The sequence below is a fragment of the Arachis hypogaea genome, chromosome 6, assembly GCF_003086295.3.
Source record: "Arachis hypogaea cultivar Tifrunner chromosome 6, arahy.Tifrunner.gnm2.J5K5, whole genome shotgun sequence".
Classification (NCBI taxonomy): domain Eukaryota; kingdom Viridiplantae; phylum Streptophyta; class Magnoliopsida; order Fabales; family Fabaceae; genus Arachis; species Arachis hypogaea.
This window is the reverse complement of record NC_092041.1, coordinates 27,784,344-27,790,109: the sequence shown is the minus strand read 5'-3', so window position 1 is coordinate 27,790,109 and position 5,766 is coordinate 27,784,344.

Here is a 5,766-nt window from a genome sequence, read left to right as displayed (position 1 = left end):
GACTCTATATGGACCTTCCCACCTTGATCTCAACTTGCCTGGCATGAGCCTCAGTCTGGAGTTGTAAAGGAGGACTAAATCCCCAGGTTGGAACTCTTTCCTCTTGATGTGCTGATCATGTACATCCTTTATCTTTTCTTTGTACAGCGTTGAGTTCTCATAAGCTTCTTGGCGAAGGCTTTCCAATTCTTGCGGTTGCAACTTCCCTTTAGCTCTGGCTTTCTCAAATCCCATGTTGCATTCCTTTACTGCCCAAAAAGCTTTGTGCTCTACCTCAACTGGAAGATGACAGGCTTTTCCATAAACTAAGCGAAAAGGACTCATCCCAATGGGTATCTTGTATGCTGTTCTGTATGCCCGGAGTGTATCTTGTAGCCTGGTGCTCCAGTCTCTTCTATGAGGTTTGACTATCTTCTGCAATATGCATTTTATCTCTCTATTAGACACTTCGGCTTGCCCATTAGTCTGAGGATGGTAGGCTGTTGCTACTTTATCAACGATCCCATGATTCTTCAGTAATCCTGTTAGTCTCCTGTTACAAAAATGGGTGCCTTGATCGCTCACGATTGCTCGTGGTGATCCAAATCGACAAATAATGTGGTTTCTAACAAAGGAAACAACGGTGTTAGCATCATCAGTATGGGTAGGAATTGTTTCTACCCATTTAGAAAGATAGACTACAGCTAACAGTATATAAAGGTGGCCATTAGAATTTAGAAATGGACCCATGAAGTCAATGCCCCAAACATAAAGTGAGGGCCGAGATATATTACCAAACCTTTGGCATGGGGGACAAGATTTACAAAATTCAGCAACATCTTTAAAAATAGTAGGCCACCAGAATCCACAGTCTAAGATTTTTCTAGCTGTTCTTTGAGGGCCGAAATGTCCTCCACTCTCAGATGAGTGACAGGCCTCTAAAATGGACTGGAATTCTGATTGAGGCACACACCTTCTAATTACCTGGTCAGTGCCATATCTCTATAAATATGGGTCATCCCATATATAATATTTAGATTTGCTTTTCAGCTTGTCTCTTTGGTGCTTAGTAAAGTTTGGAGGAAAGGAGCGGCTAACTAGATAATTAGCGACAGGTGCATACCAAGGGACTACCTCAGATACTGCTTGTAGGTTATCAAATGGGAAATTAGCAGCTTTAGGAGTGGAGTCATCTTTAATGTGCTCAAGGCGACTCAAGTGGTCTGCCACTAGATTCTGGTTACCACTCATATCCTTTATTTCCAAATCAAATTCTTGTAGTAGCAGTATCCAACGTATAAGCCTTGGTTTGGATTCCTTTTTAGCTAATAAATACTTTAGAGCTGCGTGGTCTGAATACACTACTACTTTAGTACCAAGTAAATAGGCTCGGAATTTATCCAGAGCAAAAACAATAGCAAGAAGCTCTTTCTCAGTAGTAGTGTAGTTAGGCTGAGTAGTGTCGAAAGTCTTAGACACATAAGCAATGACAAAAGGATCTTCACCTTCACGTTGAGCCAGCGCTGCTCCTACTGCATAGTTGGATGCATCGCACATGATTTTGAATGGCTGGATCCAGTCAGGTCCTCTCACAATTGGAGCTTGACTCAGGGCGGTCTTTAGCTTATCAAATGCTTGTTTGCAATCCTCATTGAACTCGAACTCGATCTCTTTCTACAGGAGCCTGGATAAGGGAAGTACTACCTTACTAAAGTCCTTAATGAATCTCTGGTAAAAACCTTCATGGCCAAGGAACGAGTGGACTTCCCTCACAGAGCAGGGGTAAGGCAAACTAGAAATAACATTCACCTTTGCTGGATCTACAGAAATGCCAGTATTAGACACAACATGTTCTAGTACAATCCCTTGTCTTACCATAAAGTGACATTTTTCAAAATTCAATACAAGGTTTGTACTGACACATCTATCTAGTACTCTAGATAAACTATCCAAGCAAAGGCTAAAGGAATCACCATAAACGCTAAAATCATCCATAAAAACCTCCATACAGTCCTCAAGAAGGTCAGAGAAAACACTCATCATGCACCTTTAGAAAGTAGCTGGTGCATTGCATAAGCCAAAGGGCATTCTCTTATAGGCATAAGTTCCAAAAGGACATGTAAAAGTAGTCTTTTCCTGATCTTCAGGGGCTATATGAATCTGGAAATAGCCTGTGTAACCATCTAAAAAGCAATAATGTGATTTACCTGACAGGCGATCCAGCATTTGATCAATGAATGGAAGAGGGTAGTGATCCTTACGAGTGGCTTGGTTGAGATGCCTGTAATCAATGCAGACCCTCCAGGCGTTTTGTACTCTGGTTGTTATGAGTTCTCCCTGCTCATTCTTTACTGTAGTGACTCCAGACTTCTTAGGCACCACTTGTACTGGGCTCGCCCATTCACTGTTTGAGATGGGGTAGATGATATCTGCCTCTAGTAGTCTGGTCACTTCCTTCTTGACAACCTCTAAGATAGTGAGGTTCAGTCTCCTTTGGGGTTGACGAATGGGTCTTGCTCTCTCTTCTAAAAATATTATGTGCTCACAAACTTGAGGGTTGATGCCTACTATGTCTGCCAAACTCCACCTAATTGCCTTCTTATGCCTCCTCAGCACACTAAGTAACTGCTCTTCCTGTTGAGAAGTGAGGTCCCGTGCAATGATAACTGGAAACTTCTGCTTGTCCTCGAGGTAAGAATTTTTGAGGTGTGGAGGGAGGGGTTTCAGTTCTAACTTCTGCTCATGGTCAGGCTCTGGATTGTTTGGAGCTGATGGCAATGGTAAAGTACTTTCATTGTCCGCAGAAAGTGTCGCCACACTCGAACCTTGTCCTATGTACTTCTCTTCAAACTCCTCCTGGTGAACTTCAGCTACGGTTTCATCTATGATGTCACACTGGAGGATAGAATGATCTTCTGGAGGGTGCTTCATAACTCCATTCAGATTGAAGCTTACTACTCGGCCGTCTATTTCAAAAGAGTATGTTCCTGAAAAGGCATCTAATTTGAACGAGGTCTTCAAGAAAGGTCTTCCGAGTAGGATTGATGAAGGCTTCTCTGAGTCATTTTGGGGCATCTACAGGATGTAAAAATCAATAGGGAATGTGAGTCCCTTAATACCCACTAATACATCTTCAGCAACTCCAGCCATTGTAATAATGCTTTTATCTGCTAACACAAAACGAGCTGCCGACCTTTTTAAGGGAGGGAGCCTCAAAACATAGTATATAGACAAAGGCATTATACTAACACATACTCCTAAATCACACATGCAGTCAGAAAAATATCACACCTCCAATGGTACAGTTAACCATGCATGGGCCTGGGTCACTACATTTTTCAGGTATATTTCCCATTAAAGCAGATATAGAACTACCTAAAGGAATAATTTCTAATTCATTAATTTTGTCTTTATGTATGCATAAATCCTTTAGAAACTTTGCGTATTTAGGTACCTGTTGAATAACATCAAAAAGGGGAACAGTTACCTCAACCTTTTTGAATATTTCTACCATTTTGGGATCAGGTTCCAACTGCTTCCTGGGCTTCCTTGCAAGTTGTGGAAATGGAATAGGAATGGTGTTTTCTATAGTGTCTGTGCCCTTTGGTGCTTCTCCCTATGATTGAGCTTCTTCTTCTTCAGCCAAGTCTTGTATATCCTTTTCCTCCTCAACATCTTCTATTTTCACTACCTCTTCAGCTGAGGCGTGTTCTGGCGGGTTTGGCTCTTCCTGATTCCTCTCTTGCAATGTGGTTTCGGACCTTAGGGTGATGGCATTAATGCCACCCTTTGGATTGGGTAATGGTTGAGAGGGGAGTCCACCAGAGCTTGAAGACTGGTTATTGGAGTTGTTCAGTGATCCAATCTGTGAGACAAGGGCTTGCAAAGTAGAGTTCAGACCATTCAGAGTAGAAGTAAGGTTATTTTCCATGGCCTGTTGTCTCCGACAAATAGATTGTAGTAACTCATTATTAGGAGATAAAGAGGGATAAGTGATCTGAGAGGTCTGCTGAGATGCTTGAGGCTGCCTTAGATGAGGTGCTCTATAGGCCTGCTTCTGATTCTGCTGCCTGAAGGTATTATTGTTATTCTACCTCTGATTTCCATTGTTATCTCTGCCTCCTCTGTTATGATTGTCCTTCCAACCCTGGTTATAATTATCTCTCCAGCCTTGGTTGGAGTTATCCTTCCATCCATGGTTGTAGCTTCCACCTTGATTGTACCCTTGATTCGGGTAGTCATAGAAGTTATGAGTGGCTGCCACAGTGTGGTCTTCCGGTTGGAGTTGTGGACACTCATTAGTATAATAACTGTAATCTGCACAGACCCCGTATACTCTTTGTGGAACTAACTTTTGGCTGTGCTGTGGTGGAGAAGGCTGAACTTGCTGAGCCTGTTGTTGACTTAGTTGCATCTGCTTCAATAAGTTGGTTATTTCACATAAGCTCTAAGTTATAGCAGCAGTTTCTTTGCTAGAGGATACCTCTGAAACAGCTCTTGACCGACTTTGTTTCTGCCTGTGATTCCTAGTAGATTCAGCTAGGTCGCTAATCAATTTCCATGCCTCTTCTGTAGTCTTGTACTTTTTCATAGACCCATTGCTAGCACCTTCCAATGTGGTTCTATCTTGAGATTTCATCCCCTGTGTAAAGTAGCTGAGCAGCACTATCTTGTCAATCATATGGTGGCGACATGCTTCCAGAAGATTATTGAAGTGTTCCAAATATTCATAGAGAATTTCAGATACATCCTGAATGATCATGGACATGTATTTCCTCACTTTATCAGCAACCTCAGCTGGAAAGTGTTCCGAGGGTTACCTGAAACTGTAGGTCGATCTCGGATGAGATCTTCTGTGTTGGTCGGAGTCGACGTGTCCGGCAGGTGTACGGCGGCCGGAGCTGGTGTGTCTGACTTGTTGGACTTGGTGGTGGTGCTGATCCTTCGTCCCTGGAGGGTGGGGGGTACCTGTAAGGGACTCCGATGCTTAAGTTAGCAAGGGTATTGAGCAGGTATTGAGTAGAATCAGAGTATGAGTTATACCTGGGTGCTCCAGTGTATTTATAATGGTGAGATGTGGCCTCCTGTGGATAAGATAAGTTAGTTATCTTATCTTATCTTTATCTTATCTTTAAGTGAGGTCATCTTATCTTCAAGGGAACCGCCTTTATCTTTCTTGGCTTTGGCTGCCTTTAGATTGGGCTGTGTTTCTTCGTTTTGGGCCTGCTTTGGGCTCCTTTGGTGATTTGGCCGAGCTCTTTGAGAAGAGGTCGGGCATTGGCCGAGCTCTTTGAGAAGAGGTCGGATAGTCTGACTTGAAGAGGTCGGTCGGCTTGTCGCTAAACATCCCGGGTCGGACAGCTTGACCCAGGGTATGAACAGAAAAAATTTCTCCAAAAATTCTCTTCTAAGCGTATCCTAATTGGATACAGTTGTTCTGAGTTGAGTGTAGTACCACTCTCTTGCCTTCCCCTCAAGAGAGAATGGGAAAGTTTCAACAGAATAGAAGTTTCGTCAGTACCATCACGCTAAATAGTAGAACAAGCAGTCTGAAAATCCCTAAGGTACTTGATAGGCTCTTGAGCAGGTAGGCCATGAAACTTGGGCATCAAGTTGAGTAGTGCAGACTTTATTTCAAAATCTATAGCCACTGCTGGGAGGTGTGTCTGGAATGGTTGTAGTGTAAAATCATGGGCTCCTTCCTCCTGGATAGTGACTCTCCTAGGTGCTGCCATGTCACCTGCACGTAAATCAACTAGATCAGTAGAGAGGGAGCTTATTTCTTCC